General features: G+C 38.9%; 1 protein-coding gene across 1 annotated transcript in view; it reads left to right on the forward strand.

Moving 5' to 3' along the window:
- The window catches only part of LOC126355405 (carcinine transporter-like), a 615184-nt gene that overhangs the window by 466406 nt on the left and 123746 nt on the right, over positions 1-25032 (forward strand). The window lies entirely within an intron of this gene.

Below are 25032 nucleotides of genomic sequence, written 5' to 3' on the forward strand. Positions count from 1 at the left end.
ATCAGTTGACACGACACATTCTGAGACATCATGGGTAACCACTTTAGTAGTAGAGGGAAGTGTGGGCGATAAAAATTGTGGAAGGAGACTAAAAACGAATACAGTAACCAGGGTCAGAAGGATGTAAGTTGCAGTAGGTATTCAGAGATGAGGAGGCTTGCACAGGATAGAGCAAGATAGTGATCTCCATCAAACGAGTTCTCGGACTCACATTATAAGAGCAACAACAACAAGACATTTCAATTGTTTATTTGGATTATCACAGAAACATAATTAATAATTTATAGTAAACATGAAGGGGAGGTAAGAGGGCTGTGTGTGCGTGTGTCTCCATTTCAGATTTAAGAATGTAGTCTGCTAATGAAAACAGAGTGGGTACTGTTGAAAATGTTGTCATTTTTATCATTCATGACGGATTCAGATGGTTTCCATTGATCTTCGTATATTTGGAGTATTTTCAAGTATACCTCGTTGTTTGCCTTTAGGTTAGATATGTAGGATGTTGACACTTGTATTGTCAGCATGGTATTTTGTTTCATGCAGGTGGATGGAAATTGTTGATGTATGGTATCATGAATTATTTAGTTAACTGCATGTTCCTTTGATATTTTTGAAACTACCAGTTCACTTTTGTAGCTCACAACACTCAACAGATCCATTCAAAACCAACAGTTTGTGCCACATGTTAGTCTGATACTACATAAATATGTTTATATTATTAACAGTATGTTTAATTTATTTTCAGTTTGCTGCTTCTACATTTACTTAGTAGAAATGGATAACAGATCTAAACCTAAGAAGCCTGCCGCTCTGTCATAATCAAATTATTGCTCACTCCTTTCATCCTCTAGCCCTGAATCCCAACCTAACTTGTTATTTATGTATAATTTTGCCACTGTTGGCAACATAATTATTGCACTTATTCTTTTCAACTTGGCACCTTGTAAGGTGTCAGGCAAATCCAACACCTTCCATGAAAACCCTGATATGATAGCAAATCTGGCAGTATGTCACATAGCTCCAAATAAATCCTGACATTAAATTAACAAAAGTAATACGATCAACTAGTGAGCAAATGGAATACCACAGACTAACACAAGAACGCCTAAATGCATGTTATACCTTTCTGTCTGTGAGACAGACGCAGTTCCGAGGGGAGAAACGAGAGCAGTAGCTGAGAGCAGAATCGTGTAGGCTAGCAGGCGCTACGATAAGGGACGGACACCCACGTCGCCAGCTGACCGCCAAAACCATCCCCTAGCCCATGTTAAAAGATAGAGTCTTCCTGAAGAACAGTATAGAACTTACAACAACACTAATAGGGCCACACCAGCTGCAAGTTTTAGCGTGAGACTTTCTCGCGTCTCTGTTACGTTGGAAACGTTAAAAACATTGCCCCACCAAGAAAAGTTTAAAGTTTCTCATTGGATAGACATAAGTTTTATAGGTGGAGCTTAAGGTTAACATTGAGGCCCTGGCTGGTCAGTTGAAAACACAGCCAGATAGTTTTTTTTAGACAAACTTCGGTAAATTGTAGTAAGGAGAAGTTAGGAGAGAGTTGCTTCCGAGACGGCGAGATGTGTAGCTGCGCCGCCCGCGGCCCCCTGACGCTGCCTAAACACCAACAAGGTAATGAATGCACGCGATGCCGCATTTTTGAGCGCATAAGTCTTATCTGTTACACCCCCGTTTTGCGTAATACTAGTGTCGATCGTCAATTAATACTCATGGTTTTCACATTTGCTACTTGAAGTTGAATCTGAAACGCGATGATGTTTCTGTTATATAATTATTCAGTAGCCACAGCAGCCACTGCAATTTACGACAAGTTAGATAAGTAATTAAAGATAAATTGAGGGTCACTGTAGACCATTTTGATAGTTTTCTCTTTTGTGAAACTTATCTTAAATCTAGATCTTAGATGTGACATGGCATAGGACATCCGTCGATCCATTGTAAAACTTGGAAACCCATTCACGGAATATTTACTAAAAATTTTTTTTAACACAGTTGGTTTTTATCATCCTGTAATAAAATATTTCCTTTTATCAATAGTGAAATTTCTTGTTTAACTCAAGTCTGAAAGAATAATGTAAAGGAGTATTTGTCAGCTCATAGTGGCAACAAAGTAGGCCATAGAAACTGTGAAACTGAATAGAAACAAGTAATCTGCTACATGTCACAAACTAAACAACCTCCCAGAGAATGAACCAAAGAAACACGAAATTAAATATAGACAGTTAGAAAACAGATAAAAAACAATAGGTTGTATAAACAAAGAACTAAGAAATAATCAGCATATAAAACAGAAATGCCACATAATAATCATTATGAAAAAATATACTGAAACGAAATGCTCTTAAAGTTTTCATGGAAAACAACACAGTGCAGCTGAACAAAATCCAACAAAACAATTCTACAACAAAATCAAAGGAAGTTAAAGAAGACACATTTTGTGTTGGTAGCATGTGAAAAGAAATACATCACGTAGATGAACCCTAAAGCACACAAGGAAAGGTGTCCAATTAGACCAGCAGTAAATGTATTGAATAAGCGTGCATACAAACTCTTTTAAAATGATATTCATTTTCTGAAAATGTGTTTGACATATGAAATAACACATACTGTATAAACTGTACCACACTTGTCACTGAAACAAGAAAATTAAATTTTCCAAATGGTGTCCACTGTATATAAACAAAATGTCACAAACTGGTATTCCACTCACTATAAAAGAAGTTATTGCAGTTATAAAGAACAGTTTACTGAAATTAAGAAATTGTTCACAAAGTAGCACCGTCGAGATTATAGAGTCAATAGAATCAATCTTTAACAATAATTATTTTGCATTCAATGGTATTATTTATCACCAACCTGCTGGTAGGAATTGGCTATTGTTTTGTAAGCATCGTCAAATGGACCAGACTGAGTCATTATATGGAGCAAAAAGACAGACCTGTGCTACTAAGATAAAATGTCTTCCTTCTAGGTCCTACTTTATTGATTATAAATACAAGGTCGAATATGATTGTTGTAATTCAAACCAGGTGCTGGTGTGTAGCATATAGGAAAAGGATTAGGAAAATTATTACACATTTGTGCACATACTCATGTTTAAATGAACGATCTGTATGAAAATAAGTAAAATGTCGAAAGGCTTGATACAATAAGATATGATCCCTTAGGGTGGGGAGGGGGGGGGTGTAACAGAAAATATAAACATTTATTTAAAACTCATTACAGCCATATTTGTTAACATAAAAATCTAAAATTTGGTATGTGTAAAGCAATATAGATATGTTTTAACGGAAAAAGATAACAAAACATTCAGAATCAACATTTTGTAGAAATTTGAATTTTTAATTATTTTTATTGTGTTTTTTTATAAGAAGCCGTAACTCAAATTCTAATCAAGCAATTAATTTGAAAATTTTATTGTAGTATCCTGAGAAGGTTATAAGACCACTGAAATACAGTTATTAATGAATGGTCAAACTGTAGCCTTACAAAGTGCTTAATTTTGCACATCCAATATTAACTTTGTTTCTACATACGACCATTTAAAAATCAGAATGTATCTGCAGGATCTTTTATTTTTTAGTTCTAGGGAGACAGAAACATGTTGCAAACAGTTCCTGAAAATTTCATTGCATTAGCGCATACTATTTTTGAGAAAACGATTCTAATAACGTAAAAAATGTAAAACAGAGAAAATAAGATTCAAAAATTTTCTTTTCAACTTTCACATGTATTATGCTTACCTCAGTTTTAAAACCCTTCTTACTGATACTCCTCATCCTCCAGGTTCCTCTTCTCTCCTCTTCGAATATGCCAGGCCTATATTTGCAAGGGAGACACTAATCTGTTAGCTTCCTTGACCCTGCTCTCGTCGATGGTGTAAAATGCTTTTGTTGTAAACAGACCAGGATCCACACCAACTCTCTTTAGTGTTTCAGTTGTGCCATTATTTGCATTATCATAATATAAATTGTAGACACCTGTTTTGAATACAGCCATTACACAGAATATCCTTTTTAAGCATCTAATCAAAACTTAATTATTGAGGCTTTCATTTGCACTTTATGTGTTTCCAAGAAGACACTTCCTCAATAAATCAGGGTTTACAAGATATCTGATGATCGTGACCTTAATTGCATTCATAAAAGGTTCTGGTAATGAGTGTTTATATGAATACGTCTTATTTCTGTTGGCATTAGTGTTGGTCAGTGGAGAGTTTGTTGAAAAAAATTGCCCACACAGCACACCTCATTGTCTCTTAGTTGTGTTTTTCCTGATAGCTCTCCCATAAAATAACGGAAGAGAATCAATTTCTTTCAGAGCAAGCCTTTTCCTCCTCGTGATTTTCCATCTAAATTATTTCACCTTTCTTCTCTTTCAGCAAGCGATGAAGCCTACCACCAAGCCCCTTTTGATTTGGCCAACATATTCCAACTTTTCTATTGTTCTATTGTATAGATTTTTATCTGTTACAGCTTTGAACAAGGAGGAGTCCAAATCACCAAGGTATTTAGTATATTTAACACTATACTGGTCCTCAGGTCTGGAGAACATCCTCAGAACTTCAGCAGCCTCCATGTAACGCAGGCCCATCAGCTCACTTATGGGCTATCATAGCCAGTACAAGGGTCCACCAGATAGTCCTATTATAGGAGATATAGGCAAGTACGAACCATTTGGTTATCCCTGCCCTTAGGTGGGAGGCCACTGCTGGATAGTCTTGTATGGAGCAGCCTGCCTGACTTACTTGCCACACATTGTCTGTAAGTTCACCCCTGCCCACCGCTGCCCCTGGATGCGTACAAGTGGGCTGTTAGCGCATTTCTGGTCAAAAGCAGTTGTTACGGAAATTTTTTAAGTCCAGTATCGAGAATAGTGAGAGCACTGTGATTCCTCGTGGTGGCATTCAAGTTTACATTCAACCAATTGCTCACTCCATGGACGGTCTGTTCCAGACTCAGCTTGGCCTTTTCTCACACGAGATCCTGTGAAGCATGGATGAAGGTCAATAGGCGGCCTTCAGATTCCTAGATATCTGCAAAGCATCCGGCACTGTGCCACATTACCGTATGTTAGTGACGTTACAAGTTAGATTTTCAGGTATGTGAGTGGCTTGAAGAGTTCTCAAGTAAGAGAATTCAGTACGTTGTCCTCGACGGGGAGTGTTCGTCAGAGGCAAGGGTATCGTCAGATGTGTCCCAGGGTAATGTTATTTTCTATTTACATGCATGATCTGCCGGACAGTGTAAGTAGCTGTCTGCAGCTGTTCGCTGATGATGCTGTGCTGTAGGGGAAGTGTCGTCTCTGAGTGAATGTACGGCGATACAAGATGACTCGGACAAATTTTCTAGTTGGTATGGTGTATAACAGCTGCTGCCAAGTGTAAAAAAAAAGTAAGTTAATGCAGACAAGTAGGAAATGCAAACCAATACTGTTCAAGAACAGTATTAATAGTGTACTGTTTAACACAGTAACGTCGACTGAATATCTAAGCGTAAGGTATCAAAGTAATATGAAGCAAAATGAGGGTGTAAGTAGGCGAATGGCTAACGTCGGTATATTGGGAGAATGTTAGGAAAGTATAGTTTATCTGCAAAGGAGTTGGCATATAGGACATTAGTGTGGTCCATTGTTGAGTACTGTTCAAGCACCAGGTAGGATTAAAGGAAGAAATTGAAGTAATTTAGATGCGAGCTGCTGGACTTGTTACCGGCAGGTTCGAACAACACGCGAATATTATTGAGATGCTCCAGGAACTCAAATTGGAATCACTGCAGGGAACACGACTTCCTTTTCGAGGAGCATTGTCGAGAAAATTTAGAGTACCGGCATTTTAGGTTGACTACAGACCAAACGTATTGCCGCCAACGACTATAAAACTAAGATAAGAGAGCTTAGGACTCATGTGGATGCATACAAACAATCGTTTTCCCCTCACCCTATTTGCGGGTGGAACAGGAAGGAAAATGACCAGTAGTGGTACAGGGTACCCTCTGCAGTGCAACTTACAGCGGTTTGAGGAATGAGTACGTAGCTGTAGAAGTAGAAGGCTGTAAACGTCAATATTGGCAGTGAACGGAATCTTATAACTTATTGGCGGCTCAGCTGTTTCCATCCGTCTCCATTATTTCGACAGACTGCTACATTTTTCTATTGGAAATCTGACCAATTTCAAATTTCTCGCATTACTTTTCATGCCGAAGCTGTATTTACTGACAGCTGCGAAGTGTTAAGCCATCATTATTGATAACGTCCAAATCAAAACGAGGTTTTTGCTATCCAACAAGTTTTCATAATGTTTTCTAACTCCTTTTGCATTCCATCTGACAATGCCATTTTTATCCACATTAAGTAATTACTTCACAGCAGGAATTTTGTCATTCATATTGATAAATCCAATAGCAATCGACAATTCCGAGCTATTTTGTACTGTCTATAACAAGTATGTAAATTATTAATTACAACATGTGAACATGTATATCTCATCTAATATACTTTCATGACGCTCGTTTTCTGCTAATAGGAAAACACTGCTGAACAGCATTGACTATTTGGGATACTTGGCATCGTGATGATTTTTACATCAATTCTGATGTCATTTTTACCAGAATCATTGAATGAGAAGCTTCCAGAGACAATGAGAGACGAAGCGCTCTACGGTTGTGACCAGAAGTTCTGGAGTCTTCCCAGAAGCAAGCTCAGCTTACCAGAGACTGTTACACTCAACAAACATCAGTTTTGAGCACGTATACTGATTGATAATTTCAAAGTACAGGGCAAGAAAGTAGTTCACAGTGTAGCACCAAACTTTCGACGTTAAACCACTTTGTCAGTTGCAAGCGTCACTTTAGTCACTTAATCAGTAACACAGTTTTACTTCATGAGCCTGAAACATGGTGGACCACAATTTCAGTCTGTTCCAAACATAAATTTTGTGGTTGTTGCCGAGGACTGAACTAAGAACCTTCACCTCAGTGGACAGTAACAGCTATCACTACGCCATGCCAGCAGTAGTTGTTGTTTTTGTTACAGTTTGAAAATTGACGCTTGTTGATTAGTTCTCTACAAAAGTGGGAACAGTAGATGCAGGAAAAATAACTGTTGCAAAAATCGTTACTACCTATTCTTAACAACACCTAACGTCGCAGCAGGATCGCAGGTAAAGTAATGGGATATCGTCTACAAGTAAAGTGCTTTAATTTATGGTTATTGTTTTTATTAGTCTTCCTCTGATTTCTGAGATTACTTAATTTCGTTACTGCTGTCAGTGCCCTTGGCAAGAAAACTGGCAAATGTAACAGAATTTATTGTAGAAACAGTATAAAGTGAAGAAATAAAGTAAGGACGGAAAGGTGCCTAACAAAGAAGTATCTCTAGTAGTGGGATCGACTTTTTGAAACCATCTATCCAGTTACTCAGGTTAAGATCCCCGATACCACACACTGCAGCCATTCACCCTGTTGGACCCTCATTTGCTAGTAACGAACGAAAAAAAAATTCGGAATTTGGTGTGACAATCAATAATATTAAAACAGTGGCATCACTAAGTCTGGTTACATGGTATAATGGTTAGCAGATCTCCAAACAATAGCTTGTGGGATCGAATTTCCCCAGGTGCAGCAAATCTTTTTTATTTTTTAATGTTTATCGAAATGAATTTGATCATCATTTTTATTCAATTAATTGATTTAAATGTAATCTTTTATTTCCATTCCTTTGTCACATCATTATAATCATATCAATTTCTTCATTTGCTCTCATTTTTCTTCGTATCATTCTTTTTCCACGTGAAATCTTTGTTCATGCATGTGTTAATTTCAGTTTAATTTCTTTTGTTTTATCACCATGTTATTTTTATCCACATTATTGCGTTCATTATATCTACTTCTCATTTTGTTTGAATTTCGGTATACTTATAAAACCTTCTTTCATTAAAATCTTCATCTGCTTTTAGCGTGGCACCACTTTTTGATTACTTCTTGTAACTTGAGCAATAAATCTTGTGTCAACGTGTGAGACTCTAGATTGTTAATGTTAAGGTACCAAATGCCTTTTTTATGATGAAAATGTGTTCTCGAGAATTTAATTTCGCAGGTGTAGCATCAACGATCCGAGAACATCACAGATTTTGTTTCAGTTTTAACTATTTGAGCTTGGATTGAAGATGACACGTATATGCTATTAAGTCGGCTATGTCCCATTAATACAAAAGTAAGTGTACTCGGCTATGTTGAGGCTCACAATTCGCAAAGTGTCTTCAAGATGATAACAGTCAGCCAGTGCTTTAAGTTCATTACATATGTTTGAACCAGGTTTCTGACCATCATTACTAATCCCGGAGTTAAAATCACCACCGATGACAAGTTTATTATTGTTTCTATGAAGTAACTGGGAAAGTTCCTGACCAAAGAAACGGCTTCCATTGGTTTTGTTTTCACTACCAGATGGAGCATAAACGTTCACAAGAAATGCTTCGAGAATAGCACAAGCAATTCCACGTTCCTTGTTTCAATGTCATCAGTTCTAGTCAATGTACCAGTTCTATTCTCTGGTTAGATATTACAAATAACTGTGAAATCAACAATTTGACTAGCTGCTTTACTTCTTCCTTTTTTGTGCTAAAGGTATATGACATTTAATCTCCTTTAAGAAGTTGTGAAGAGAAATCGTCACAGTAACACTGAATATCGTATTTATGTTAAAGTGAGAATGTTTCAGAGAGCGCCATTTATTGTTAAGCTATTCGGGCACCTCAATGTCTATATCGTCTGCCCATTCCACTAGCTTTACGCTTCTCTCAGCACTGGAGTTGCTTTTTTTTTTATTCACCAGTGTTTTTTTTTATGTGTCATCTGTCTTTTGGTTGGTTTGATGCGGTTCGCCGCAAATTTCTCTCCTGTGCCAACCTTTTCGTCTCAGAGTAGCACTTGCAACCTACGTCCTCAGTTATTTCCTGGACATATTCCAGTCTCTCTCTACAATTTTGCCCTCTGAAGCTCCCTCTAGCACCATGGAAGTCACTCCCTGGTTTCTTAACAGATGTCCTTGTCAGTGCTTTCCACATATTTCTTTCCTATCTGATTCTGCGCTGAACCGCCTCATTCCTTACATTATCAGTCCACCTGATTTTCAACATTCGTCTGTAGCAGGACATTTCAAATGCTTTGATTTTCTTCTGTTCCGGTTTTCCCACAGTCCATGTTTCACTACCACACAATGCTATGCTCCAAACGTACATTATCACAAATTTCATCCTCAAATTAAAGCCTACGCTTGACGATAGTACATTGGTTGTTTTGCTACCTAGGTAGCGGAATTCCTTAACTTGATCTACTTCGTGACCATCAATCCTGATGTTAAATTTTTCTATGTTCTCATCTCTGCTACTTCTCATTACTTTGGTTTTTCTTCGATTTACTCTCTGTCCGTATTCTGTACTCATTAGACTGTTCATTCCATTCATCAGATCCTGTAATTCTCCTTCAGTTTCACTCAGGATAGCAATGTTCAGCGAATCGTATCATTGATATTCTTTCACCTTGAATTTTAATTGCACTTCTGAACCTTTCTTTTATTTCCATCTTGCTTCTTCGATGTACAGACTCAAGAGTAGCGGTGAAAGGCTACATCCCTGTCTTACACCCTTTGTAATCCGAGATCGTCGTTGTTGGTCGTCCAGTGCTATTATTCCCTCTTGGCTCTTGTACATGTTGTACATTAAACTTCTCTACCTATAAGTTATCCCAATTTTTCTTAGACTTTCCAACATCTTGCACCATTTCACATTGTCGAACGCTTTTTCCAGGTCGACAAATTCCATGAAAGTCTCTTGATTTTTCTTTAGTCTTGCTTCAGTTATCAACCGCGTCAGTATTAACTCCCTGGTGCCTTTATCTTTCCTAAAGTCAAACTGATCGTCATCTAACACATCCTCAATTTTCTTTTCCACTCTGCTGCATATTACTGTTTTCACCAGTTGGATGCATGAGCTATTAAGCTGATTGTGCGATAATTCTCGCACTTGTCAGCTCTTGCAGTCTTCGGAATTGTGTGGATGATATTTTTCCAAAAGTCAGATGGTACGTTGCCAGATTCATACATTCTACGCACCAAAGTGAATAATCGTTTTGTTGCCACTTCCACCAATGATTCTAGAAATTCTGATGAAATATTATCAACCCTTATGCGTTATCTGATCTTACGTCCTCCAAATCTCTCTTAAATTCTGATTCTAATACTGGATCCGCCATCTCTACTAAATCTACACTTGTTTCTTCCTCTATCGCTTCAGACAAATCTTCCCCTCGCATAGAGATCTTCAGTGTACTTTTTCCATCTATCCTCTCTCTCCTCTGTATTTAACAGTGGAATTCCTGTTGCACTCGTATTGTTAGCACCCTTGCTTTTAATTTTACGAAAGGTTGTTTTGACTTTCCTGTATGCTGAGTCAGATCTTCCGACGATTATTTCTTTTTCGATTGCTCCTCATTCATCATGCAGCCATTTCCTCTTAGCCTCCCTGCACATCCTATGTATTTCATTCCTCAGCGACCTGTATTTCTGTATTCTTGAATCCCCCTGAACATTTTTGTATTACCTGCTTTCATCGATCAAATGAAGTATTTCTTCTGTCACCCACGGTTTCTTCGCAGTTACTTTCTTTGTACCGATGTTTATCTTTCAAGCTTCTATGTTGTCCTTTTTAGAGACGTACATTCCTTTACAACTGTATTGTGTACTGTGCTATTCCTTATTGCTGTATTTATAGCCTTAGAAAACCTCAAGCGGATCTCGTCATTCCTTAGTACATCTGTATCCCACTGCTCTGCGCGGTTTATCTGCTGTAATTTGGATGGAGTTAGACGTCTGGGACACTCCCCTTTCAGATGTAACGCTACCTTGGGTCTGTGATTCCGGTTTGTCACATGTCTTAGTTTTCTCAGTTTTCTCCTTATTCTTTTCAACTTCTGAATTTGGTTTTGTTTCATGGGATGTATTTTATTTGGCTATAGAGGGAATTTCTGTACGGTTTGCAGCCACAAATTGGCATTCTATTGAGAGTCCTGTGGTTTGTTCGCCTTCTGCTTCTGGTTTCTGAATTTGCGTTACCATATATTGTGCAGGTTTAGTTGTCTCATGCACCACAGCAACAGTCATGATAGCTGGTGGCAATAAAGTGTTACGTCACTATCCTGTTCGCGACCTGCGCGTAACTACTGTGGATGTCTACTGTATCCATTAAAGTAGCGTTCCTTCCGTGGGCTGCTGTATCAGTATTCTTCAGTACAATTAGTAAGCAAGTGGACAGTGGAAGGACAAAATGAATGTGTCTACGGTTGCCCAATATTTGTTGTAAACGCTGTATTCCCCCACAATTAATGCGTAAGACGGAATGTGTAATTTTAATTCTATCAGAACGTTTCACTCACCACTGTCGATTTAATATCGGAAAGTGACAGACCATTTTTCATTTTAAATTTTCAAAGCGGTGCCGTAGTGTTTAAGGTGACTCATTATCATCTCATTTGGAGATCGAGAACGTACGTTATAAACTTCAGTATTCCGGATTCCATACTCTGCATATACTGCAGCAATATTAGTAACAAATCCGTCAAGGTGCTTGCATTTCCTAGTATTTCCAACTGCAGTCAAAATTTTCGGCATCTTTAAATTTGATGAGCTCAGAATCTTAATGACATCCAGTTGAATACCTAATATATCATATGCTACAATTCTGAGTACTTTAAAGATCCACTCATCAGTTTCAAATGGTGAGGGTCTAACTGGACTCCTATCAAAGATAGACTGTAGAGTATTTACTCTGTTGACCGCTGTAATTTTACTCACACTGTTTCTTCGAAGGTATTTGAAGACGCCGAGAGAGCGAATGGCTGTCAGCCGCCTCCCACACTGCTGCCAATTACGCTGCAAAAGAAACACACACACTCACTCACACACACACACACACACACACACACACACACAAATACAAGAAAGTAGAAGACCAACACGGAAGGAAGCCCAAGAGACAGCATAACCAATGGCTTCGTTAATGCATGCGGCTTTCAAACAAAGCGGCCCATACTGGAATATATCGCTAAAAAGAGAGCATCGCGATCCTACGTGTTCTCAAAACCAAAATAACAGAAGCTCCAATAATTATACATGGCTACATTTCCTATAAAGTCTAGGTACAACAGACTAACTGAGGACCTCCAAAATGGGGAACAGCCGAGCTCCACAGTAAAAAGGGTGAAAACAATACGAATTGATTTGCCACAGCAGTTCGCACATATACAAGGAGTTCACCTGGAACTCAAAACATGAAAACATGGGCAAACAAAAAACTGCACCTAATAACAATTAACGTTCCACCAGAAAATTAGCTACCGGTAGAATTCATCCTATACACCAAAACACTGAAAAACTTTGTCATAACGGGAGATTTCAATGCAAGATCGGAGGCATTCGGGGGCAATATAAACAATCGAAACGGCGCCACACTAGATACATAACTGAAAGATGACCCGAAAATAACAAGACTAAAGTGTAATGAAACAACCTTCATCAGCCACAACTCCCGACCACTTCATCAGTGCACAATCAATATTTGAGCGTTTCAGTCCACCGTGGAGGCGACCCGGCGTTGGTAGCGACCATATCCCATTACTCACGAGCACATCATTGCTGTCAACGACAAAAACAGATAACAACAGGCAAACAATAATTGACCTGAAGAGCTTAGACAAAGACAAATACCAAAAAAACACTACATGAATATTTGCCGAGGAGTTCCACAATTACCGACACACGAAAACTAGAAAAGTACAATGAAGATATCATCCACGTGATCACAGATGCGACAACCGAAAGCGCCCCAGCAAAGACCATCAATACGCACGCCAACAGAATCTCCCAGAGAATCCTCGGCACAACAAAAGAAAAGAGGAGATTATACGAGCTGTTCAAAAAGACCGCCGAATTTGTGTACAAAATATAACGTAACCGGCTGAACAAGTTGGTAAAACAACAACTAATTCCGCAAAGATGAGTGGGCAGAAACCAGCAAAAACGTAGATCACAAACAGGCGAACCGTTACTGGAACACTTTGAAAGCACTAACTTAAATACAGCACAAGACAGACCTTCCATTCTCGTATCAGAACGACTTCATTGCAAAAGACTCAGGAAAAACAAACATCTTTAAAGAAGTAGTAGAGACAAAACATAGATTCCTCAATGACCCAAATTGTAACACTGAACACGACAAAGCACTACAAGAAGAACTCCACACACAACAGAACACCATAATCACACGAACGGAGCAACAGAAGACCAAACAGCCCTCATACCAGAAATAACAGGCGAAGAAGTCGAACAGGCCACCATGAAAGACAAAAACAGCGCCCAGGGATAGACGGGATCAAAATAATCGAAATAAGACTAGTCTCCAGGGGAAAGGATGGTCCAAAGCCTCAAAACACTGTACAACGCGGCTCCACCATTCGGAACAGTACCCACACAATGCTTCCTACACCAGTCAAACTACCAAACGACCCACTATCATGCCGTCCGCTTAATCTATTTCCCGTAATAGGAAAAGGTTTCGAAATCACACTGAATAACAGGCTGTAAAAAACTATGCCGGATTTCCAAGCCAGTTAACCAAAAAACCACGCATCGATAGACCCAACAGTGTGCCTGTGCAGTGGCATAACTAGACGCCTACATATCCTAGACTGGCGTGCGTCCTCTTCTTGGATACCGAAAACGCTTTCGATATGGTGCGGCATAAAGGATTATAGCACAAACTGATTACAATTGGCGTTCCACCACAACTAACGAACCTCACAGCCAACATTCTCGACAACAGGCCATCGAGAGCATTCGTGAACAACACCGCTACCGACACATTTTACGCAATAGCAGAAGTACCACAGGGAGCGATCATTTCTCCCTTGTTGAACCCCTCAACACATCAGACATACTGCTGCCAAGTAGATGTAATGAGGGTCTAGAACTATATGCAGGCGACACTGCATACTGGGTTCACGCACAAACCATAGGAAATACAAACCAGCAAACACAAGGATACATAAACAAACTACGAAAATGGATAGCTACTCGGAAAACAAAACTAAATGCCGACCAAACGCAGCTATTAACATTGAGTCGCCGAAGACGCTAGAATCGAACTACGGGGAAAGACAATAAAAGCACAGAACAAGCCACAGCCAAGTACTTAGGAATCATACTAGACTAAACTGGAACCACTAACCTCCTAAAAATCCTAAGAGGAAGGACCGATGGAGACAGCAACGAGACCATTGATCATACAAACAAAACAGTCATAAGACCAGTGATGGAATACGCTGCCCCAGTAGACTAGCAAACAGAACCAACACTCAAAAACTCTTGGCAATTAAACGAAAAATACTGCGAACTGCCACTCAAATGAATCCCAGGACAACAAACCTAACAGTCTACCGCAACACGAAAATCCAACCAATTAACGACGGACGATTAAAACTCACCGCAAAAATAGGGGAAAACCGACATAACGCAGAAACAGCCACGACAAGACTGCTAGAAGAAACAGTAGCCGTACCCACCAAAAATGATTAAAACATGCATAACAGCAACCAAAATATCTACCACAGCTACAATTAACACAACATAAACAGACGAAAAAAGAATAGCACACCTACTAAGGACAACTAATCAGAACAACTTGGACACAACAGCAACACAGGAAGAGAGCAATGGCACCTAACCAGAAAAGGATAGTATAACAACTCCAACCGAACAGACCCTTTTTGGATATTTTTCCTTACCGCACTTGGGCGAATACCAAGTTCTTACAACTCCTCCTAAATAAAACAACACAAAAGAAATATAAAATGATAGAACACAAGGAAGATATCGAAACTGAAGCAATTGCATCTATAAGATAAATAGGAACCCACTGACCAAAATAAATGGAGTCAAAACAGCGTAACATACGTTAATATAAGGCACCAAAGAACCTTTCGCTTGCCGAAGTGCTGCGCAGAGTTGTGTTGACACCGCAACCATGTGGCAACACAATTTAGAGGTGAACTGATACTAAATTGGCTATATTTTTCAATGTTTTTCGAGAAAGATACGAAAACTGATGGTTGTTGACGTTGCTAACCAGAGATTCTGACGATACTCGAACTCACAACCTCTTGTATGTGAACCTGTTATCCTATCCATTACACTATGCAAACGTATCATGTGATTTGATATTTTTAACGGTATTGAGAATCATGAAAAGTTACGAAATATTTTCGTCAATTACTTGCAAACGACCAGGGTGAATGGCTGCAAAGTGTGACACCTGATATCTTAACCTACATCACTGTATATTCGGTTTCAAAATGTTGATACCACCGCTGGGGAATTTTCCTTATTATGTCCTACAAGGTTATAGTGATGGCGCCATTAGATTTGTACGGTGCTCTTAGCTGAGTACTCTCTAGCATAGATACCGAAATATAAATTTGTCCGTTGTGGCAGTGACGAAGAGGGACGGGAAGAAGAACGTAGACATATGCCAGACGTTAAATACTTTCAGTTTCAATGGTCAGAATCTTAGATTATCACCAAAATTGGAGGAATTAGGTAGAACGGATGTACGACGAACATTTGCAACCTTCAGCATACAGTTATAATCCCAGAGGGTTCTGCAGACTGAGCAGACAAAATACAAGCTGGGAAGATAAAATTTATAGTTTGCAACAGCTCAAAGGTCTTAATACATGATTATTAATATTAACATTATTATTACTATTGTAATTATTATATTATTGTTGTTGTTGTTCTGTGCACAAGTGTGTAGCCTAATTTGTTGGGAATCTATTATGTATCCCCATAAACATAAACTTTTCAGTGGCTTATGAGGCATCGTTCAACAAATAATGATATAATATTTTCAAAATCCATTATTTTTCTTCTAAAGTGCTTATATTAACTTTTCCTGTTTTATATTTGCCCATTGCCACGTACTGGTAATAACAGTCAGGTACCAGTTAATTACCTCTTATTGTAAAGAATAACGAAACGTTGTAAGACTGGTTGGAAAGAATAAAATGCTACTGGAAGAAGTTTTTTAGTTTCTTATAGAGATTTCATGTAAATTGTATACACTACTGGCCATTAAAATTACTACACCACGAAGATGACGTGCTACAGACGCGAACTTTAACCGACAGGAAGAAGATGCTGTGATATGCAAATGATTAGCTTTTCGGAGCATTCACACAAGATTGGCGCCGGTGGCGACACCTACAACATGCTGACACGAGGAAAGTTTCCAATCGATTTCTCATACACAGACAGCAGTGGAACGGCGTTGCCTGGTGAAATGTTGTTGTGACGCCTCGTGTAAGGAGGAGAAATGCTTACCATCACGTTTCAGACTTTGATAAAGATCGGATTGTAGCCTATCGCGATTTCGGTTTATCGTATCGCAACATTGCTGCTCGCGTTGGTTGAGATCTAATGACTATTAGCAGAATATTGAATCAGTGGGTTCAGGAGGGTAATACGGAACGCCGTGCTTGATCCCAACGGCCTCGTATCACTAGCAGTCGAGATGACAGGCATCTTATCCGCATGGCTGTAATGGATCGTGCAGCCACGTCTCGATCCCTGAGTCAACAGATGGGGACGTTTGCAAGACAACAACCATCTGCACGAACAGTTCGACGACGTTGGCAACAGCGTTAACTATCAGCTCGAATACCATGGCTGCGGTTACCCTTGACGCTGCATCACAGACAGGTGCGCCTGCGATGGTGTACTCAACGACGAACCTGGGTGCACGAATGGCAAAATGTCATTTTTCGGATGAATTCAGCTTCTTTTTACAGCATTATGATGGTTGCATCCGTGTTTGGCGACATCATGGTGAACGTACATTGAAGCGTGTATTCGTCATCGCCATACTGGCGTATCACCCGGCGTGAGGGTTAGGGTGCCATTGGTTACCCGTCTCAGTCACCTCTTGTTCGCATTGATGGCACTTTGAACTGTGGACGTTACATGTCATATGTGTATGACCCGTGGCTCTACCCTTAATTCGATCCCTGCGAATCTCTACATTTCAGCAGGGTAATGCACGTCCGCATGTTGCAGGTCCTGTACGGGCCTTTCTGGATACAGAAAATGTTCGACTGCTACCCTGGCTAGCACATTCTCCAGATCAGTCATGAATAAAACGTCTGGTCAATGGCGGCCGAGTAACTGGCCAATCACTACTCTTGATGAACTGTGGTATCGTGTTGAAGCTGCATGGGCAGCTGTACCTGTACACGTTATCCAAGCTCTGTTTGACTCAATGCCCAGGCGTATCAAGGCCCTTTTTACGTACAGAGGTGATTGTTCTGGGTACTGATTTCTGAGGATCTATGCACCCAAACTGCGTGAAAATGTAATCACATGTCAGTTCTAGTATAATATATTTGTCCAATGAATACCCGTTTATCGTCTGAATTTCTTCTCGGTGTAGCAGTTTTAATGTCCGGTAGTGTATTTTGACAATAATCATATTCTTGTCAACAATTAACTAATATATTCTAGGTAACAAAAGCTGTAAGTATTTTTCAGGACATGATTACACTAGCCAACAGTGAAAATGTAACTGGGATGAAATAAAAGTTTGTTAACCATATCGACCACGCTGGTAACGAAAACGGCAATGAAATAGTCGAATTAACTGTTGTTTCCATGCTAAAGAGGGTGCGTTTAATTATATTTTATAAGCATTCATTGTCAATCTGTTCCCATGTATGCTTCCAAATCCCGCTGATGGCACACGGAGTGATGAAGTTACAGACAACTATAGCTCTGTGTATTTTATCGCTATTTTCAGCCCGATCTCGTAGCAATAAGGGGAAGTGGAAGAGGGCGGGAGGATCGAAGCGTAATTTACACGCTGTGTTCTCTAAGTGTGCTGGAAGAACGTGTTTCTGTAGTGTAGTTAATTAGTGCATATGGTCACTGTAATTCTTGTGATACAATATGCCTCACAAATGCATAAACAGTGCTGGGACTCTTTCCTACATTTACATGCCGACTACACTGCAGTCGCAAAGGAGCCAATATGCGGAAGACACACAATATGTGAAATCGGGAACCAGGACAAACCTCGGCTCGTCGTGCATGTTTCGTATCTTGTGTGTCGATTCTTCATTCGTGGTTGAATTGTAAAAGATCTTCCATGGGCTTTGCTATACCCATGATCCGGCAAGAACGATTAAACCAAGGGAATGATTGTTACTTTTGTACGACAACTCTATTAACGTGCGGTATTTCTAAGAAGAGAAGGTCTCCTTGACATATGCCGACTGCCATGCGGTCAGTGCCTCACGGAGACGGGCTGCCCGCCTGATCGTGGTAGTCAGAGATCTGAAGTTGCTGATATGTAAAGCTGAACTGTTGGCGTTAATACTAGAACAGCCTTGATAAGACGATAAATGTGACTGCGATCCGTAACCGCCACGTACCTTCCCTTCCATTTTTTGAAAGTGAAAAGCACTTGGTGTTTCGTAGTGACGTATAGCAACTAGTGGCAGCTAAGGGTACCGTATTGACTACAAAAGTGATCAGTGAAAGTTGTTCACCAACTTCTCCAAGGTAAGCTTAGAGTGTGTGCTACTGCACAATAGCAAGTGTTACCATCGATTACTATTGGATATGCACCTTACATTAAAGAAACGTATGATAATGAAACAGTTGTTCTAGCGATTGAACTGCGACAAGTTTAAACTGCACATATCCAGGCATCTGAATGTCATAGGCATATTCTATTGGGTATTAAACCGGGCACCTAGAAGCGACCTCAGTGGTTCACAACACCACAACAGGCCACAGCAGTCCACCCACCTCACCCCCGCCCCACACTGAACCCAGGGTTATTGTGCTGTTCGGTCCCTAGTGTTTACACACGCTGGGACTTTTTTTATAGGTGTAGTACAATATGCTCTACAATGTTGGATGTAATTTAATGTTTCCGTCTGATTAGAGAACGAAGGTTGAAGTAAATAATTGTCTTTTCCTTCCAAGTATGCGGCGATTGTCGAGTGAGTGTTTAGGCAAAACCTAAGAGGAAAGCTGAAATTGCTGCGAGACTAAGAGGACCAATAACTTCAATATTCTTCCTTGTCACAAATATTTCGCTGTTTATTTCCGTAAGTGGCGATTTCAGAGTGTGTGATTGCGCAGGAACCTAAGAGGACAACTTTAATTTCTGCGACAGAAATGAGCAGCAGTAAAATTTGTATTCTTCCCCGTCACAAATATTTGGCTCTTTAATTTCCGAATATGTAGCGGTTTCTGAATGTTGGACTATGCAGGAATATTAGAGGACAGTTTAAATTGCTGCAAGTGAAACGATGAGCAATAACATTCGTTGTTCCTTCTTGTCACAAATATTTCGCGAGTAATACTTTTCTCACCAGACTTTCTGCAAACCAATGGAGCTTCTTGTTGCTACATTTCTGCCTCTAACGAAATGTATGATTTGTTACCCACTGGGGGGAAGCCTCCATCGAAGCTCAAATCGAACACTAGTAAAAGTGGATATAAGTTTCTGCTGTTGTCGATATTGCTTGTGATTTCAAAATGAAAATACGTTTGTGGGAAGTGTTGCCAAATGAGTGTTATCCTATTTTACCTGCATGGAATTTTATTCGTCGAAAATCAGAGACGGTACATACATTTCAGCGATTGTGTAACATTAATAAGTAGAGCACAATGTGAAATCAGATCAGAATTAAGATATTTCGTATGTGTGAAAAACCTCGCTAATATACACTTTCACCACGATGCCTCTACCACACAAACATAGGGGCTACACTCGTCTGGTGTGAGACTTTCCCTGGGGGGGTCCACACACAATATAATACAATACAACATACACTTAACAGATGTTGGAACCGAGCCGCTCAGCAAATGTCTCAAATTTACATAGAACGACAGCTATGTAATAAAACCATAATGAATGTAATAGCTACAACTATTGAGCCGAAATTTTCCATGAGAACTGAAGAAGACAATGGTAAACACAGCAAAACATACAGCAACAGACACACAAAATAGAAAGTGCTTGAATAGAAATAAATGCGATGAAAATAATATTTACAAAACATAAATAATAAACGAATTGAAAATAGTGCAATACTAGTGAATACAAGCGAGGGCGATAGTGTAGTGATCATGAAACACGAAAATTATGTAGGAAAATTACTAGATTCTTTAAATATAACAATATCACAACTATAAAGCACAACCAAACTGTCAGATTTAACGCAAAAGTCAAACAAGCAATAAAAATGCAATGCTGTTTTCACAAATCGAGAAAGGAAATCATATATTGTCTTGGACCCACGAACACCATTTCTACATGCACAGCCCAGATTCACAAAGAATCGATATCCCCATCCAAAAACTAATTAACTGCGTTGATGGCCAAACTTAGTTTCTAAGTGAGAAACTGATTACATTGATCGACAAATTGTATGCATAAAATAAAAAATACACAATTAAAAAGTCTTGTATATTAGCCCACACTATAAAAGACACAAACATTCCCAGGAAGGGAAGTCTGTATCTTTCAATGCAGCCAACTTCTGCACAAATATACCAGTAACAGAAATAATTGATATTATAAAGAAAGACCTTATGCACAATGGGTAAGTATCTATCATCGACGCATATGAAATTATAAAATTATCGTAATCTGCCCCATCACAAAATTATTTTGAATTTGAGAATAAAATTTACAAACAATCTGGTGGCGTAGCAATAGGGAATTTAATTGCAGGCACAAATGCAGATATGCTTATTAATAAATTAGAGGAGAAATTTTCTGTCTTCACAAGCCCACACAATTAGTACTATAGATATGTAGACGATAACCTACTACTGGTGCATGACAAGGGCAACTACACACAAATTGTCCATCAACAATTAAATAGCTTGCACCTTAAAATAAAACTGACTTTTCAAGCAGGAAAAAAAAAACAATTCAGTACACGATCTAGACTTGACGATAAGGAACAGTAACAGCTACCACAGACCTGAAACATATAGGAAATCCACCACAAAAGAATGTCATTAACAAACACACTACTGTCATCCAAATTACATGAATATGTATTCTCCAGATCACTGATTCATAGAATCACGAATTAACCACCTGACACTGATTCAACACAAAATGAAACAACTTTACAGTAGACTGCACAGCAGAATGGTTTCATAGCGACTCTGGTACTAAGAATATACAAACTTTACACATAGCCAAAAACACGCGACATACACATAGTGTATATGGAAGCCTTTATAGATATCCTAAAAGGAAAATGATAAATTTTCAAAAGTTTACAGCACGTAGAATACAATACGAAATTCGTGTTTGTACGAGAAGCAAAAAGGAATATAATTATTCAGTTGTTGAAATCTACTTACTTCCGCTGAATTTCAGTGAATAATATTCATTTTAAACGTATAAGTGTCACTGGAGAAAGCTGTCAAACATTTATAAGTGCTTTTTTAAAAGTGATCACAAACAAATGTAAGTACCATTATAAACCTGGCTACAACCAAAAATCACCAACAACACAAAACCTGAAAGATAGACAAATGACGCTTCAGAGTCCAGTACCGCAATATACTTTGAAACATCTGCGATGAGAAGAGAACAACTACTAACATGTACGCAAGCCATATACATTTGTACTATACTATACTATGACATACATTAAACAGCCATTAACATAGTCATTACCATACATTCATACATTCTTGTAGCACAATAACAAATTGAGTCATATGTCGTAGAACTAACAGCTACTAACTCAGACGTAAGCAATATACTTTTATCGTGTAATGTTAGAAACCTTGTACCATCATTGCAGGATCATTTGAAAATGGCAAAAGAAAGGCAAAACGAGCGCGTCGTGATGTAAATATAACGAGATAATCAAGTGTCAACAGCAGCAAATTCTTAGTTGAATGTATATAATAATTTAGGCGTATTCGTTTTGTTCTTCAAGTTCTTAATCGCATGAGCTCAAACAGAGTGAATGAAAACCTGAGAAAGGTATTTTAGAGTTATATTCCAGTAAAATTGTGCAAAAATTCATCTTACGGAACTCTCTTTCAAATGGTTCAAATGGCTCTGAGCACTATGGGACTCAACATCTGAGGTCATCAGTCACCTAGAAATTAGAACTCCTTAAACCTAACTAACCTAAGGACATCACACACATACATGCCCAAGGCAGGATTCGAACCTGCGACCGTAGCGGTCACATGGTTCCAGACTGAAGCGCCTAGAACCGCACGGCCACACCAGTCGGCTGGAACTTTCTGTACGGAATCAAAAATTTACTACTCGGGGAGCTTTCATTATAAAATAAAATATAAGTCCTACAGCTGTGTGAAGACGTTTTGACTTGCTCTCTCATTGTGCTGAATGATAACATACATGTTAATGACAAATACATATATATCTTAATGGAAACAATGAGATATCACCGGTCATTCATCTCCCATCTCAGTAAATTCACTTTATAGTGTATAGGAGGTGCAACTGAAGAATGACCCAGTTATTTGTGAACTAAAAACATCTCAGCCATTTTTGCTATTGTCGTCTTTTGTCAGAAGAGTTGTCTGAAGCAGCTCTCCGCGCCACTGCATCCTGTGCAAGTATTTTACCTCCGAATAGCTATTGCAACCAACATCTGTTTCAGTCTGTTTACACTATGCATCTTTTGGTCTTCCTCTGCAATTTTTACCCCATTTACCTCCCTTCAATAATAAATTGCTCATCCCTTGATATCTCAGAACGTGTCGTATCTATCGATCCCTTCCTTTTGTCAAGTTGTGTCATAAATTTATTACTCTGAAATCCTACCCTGTACCTCCACATTAGTTACACGATATATTCCTCATATCTTCAGCATTTTTCTACACGAATTTGTAATTTTTTTTATTCTCTTCGAGTGTGAACTGATTAATGTCCACATTTTACATTCAAGCAAGGTTAAAAATTTCTTTAGGATAGAGACCTTATCGTTTTCGAAGGGGGACTGCTTAACCTCCGGAATATTTTATTTTTAGCCACAGTTGTTGTTGCAGTGGTCTTCAGTCCTGAGACTGGTTTGATGCAGCTCTCCATGCTACTCTACCCCGTGCAAGCTTCTTCAACTCCCAGTACGTACTGCAGCCTACATCCTTCTGAATCTGCTTAGTGTATTCATCTCTTGGTCTGCTTCTGCGATTTTTACCCTCAACACTGCCCTCAAATACTAAATTGGTGATCCCTTGATGCCTCAGAACATGTCCTATCAACCGATCCCTTCTTCTAGTCAAGTTGTGCCATAAACTCCTCTTCTCCCCAATCCTATTCAGTACCTCCTCATTACTTACGTCACCTACCCATCTAATTTTCAGCTTTCTTCTGTAGCCACACATTTCTAAATCTTCTATTCTCTTCTTGTCCAAACTATTTATCGTCCATGTTTCAATTCCATACATTGCTACACTCCATACAAATACTTTCAGAAACGACTTCCAGAAACTTAAATTTATACTTGGTGTTAGCAAATTTCTCTTCTTCGGAAACACATTCCTTGGCATTGCTAGTCTACATTTTTATCCTCTCTACTTCGACTATCGTGAGTTATTTTTCTCCCCAAATAGCAGAACGCCTTTAGTACGTGAAGTGTCTCATTTCCTAATCTAATTCCCTCGGGATCACCCGACTTAATTCGACTACATTCCATTATCCTCGTTTTGCTTTTGTTGATATTCATCTTATATCCTCCTTTCAAGATATTATCCATTTCGTTCAACTAAACGAGCTAAAGGAAGGGACTGGTTGATAAGAAACATCCTGAGGCTACGAAGAATTGTCAGTTTCTTGAGGGAGGGAGTTGGACAGTTAATTTTTTTTTGTAATTGAGAACCCAATGTTTGATTACTGCAACAAATTCCGAACAGACATAGAGTGGAGTAATTATGCACAGATGAAGAGGCTTACAATAGGAAGACTAGCATTGAGGGATGCATCAGACCAGTCTTCGGACTGAAGGCAACAACGAAAACGAGTTTCGATATAATCCTCTGTCACCTACTCCATCCTAAGGACAAATTATCCTTCAGTAGTTAGAATTATTAATTGATACAAGTGACAACACAGAAGTCAGCTTAAAGTAACTACAAATTTCTGAAGCGCGCCAAAAGGAAATATTGTTCTGCCAGTGGAGGCGTTTCCCACTGGCGGTTTACGCGAAACTACAAAACGGAAATTGAGGTAAAAAAACTTCATAATTTAACCGTGCTACGAGACTACATTTGTGCGAAACAACTAGCAATAACATATGTAAACAGAGAAATTCTCAATCTAACCACACAAATATATAAATTTAACTATAAAAATATGTAAATGTAAATAAGAAGCTAGGGACTACATACTCCTAAATAGACTGCTGGATGAAATTAAGTGGAGCAGGTGGAATGAAGTGCTGCTAAAAGATCACAGCTCTTAGCAGTCAACGAAATGAAACGTGAGATCATATAAGAAGGTTATCGGTCAGACGAAAGGAGGTACAACTTTAATTATTAGAAATGAAACCTATAATAATACATTTTTTCGGAAATGCAAACATGCCGCAAGCAGTTGAACTCAACACAAGTTGTAGTGGTGTTGTTCAGTGGCTCTTTGTATAGACACGAGACTCTGAATGTTAATTAATTAATACGAGGCATATTCAAACAATAAGTCTACTAAGGTTTTATATTTTTTCGAATAAGCGTATTTGAAAAAAATTACAGGATATTGTTGATACAGTTGTTGACTATTTTTCAGCACACTTTCCATACCGTTCAGTGCGTGTTGTGAGCCTTGCCACAAGCTTCTTTACGCCTCCCTCGAAGAACCCTCCCGCCAGATCAGCTCCTTTCCCCACTTCAGAACCTATT

The sequence above is a fragment of the Schistocerca gregaria genome, chromosome 3 (assembly GCF_023897955.1).
Source record: "Schistocerca gregaria isolate iqSchGreg1 chromosome 3, iqSchGreg1.2, whole genome shotgun sequence".
Lineage (NCBI taxonomy): Eukaryota > Metazoa > Arthropoda > Insecta > Orthoptera > Acrididae > Schistocerca > Schistocerca gregaria.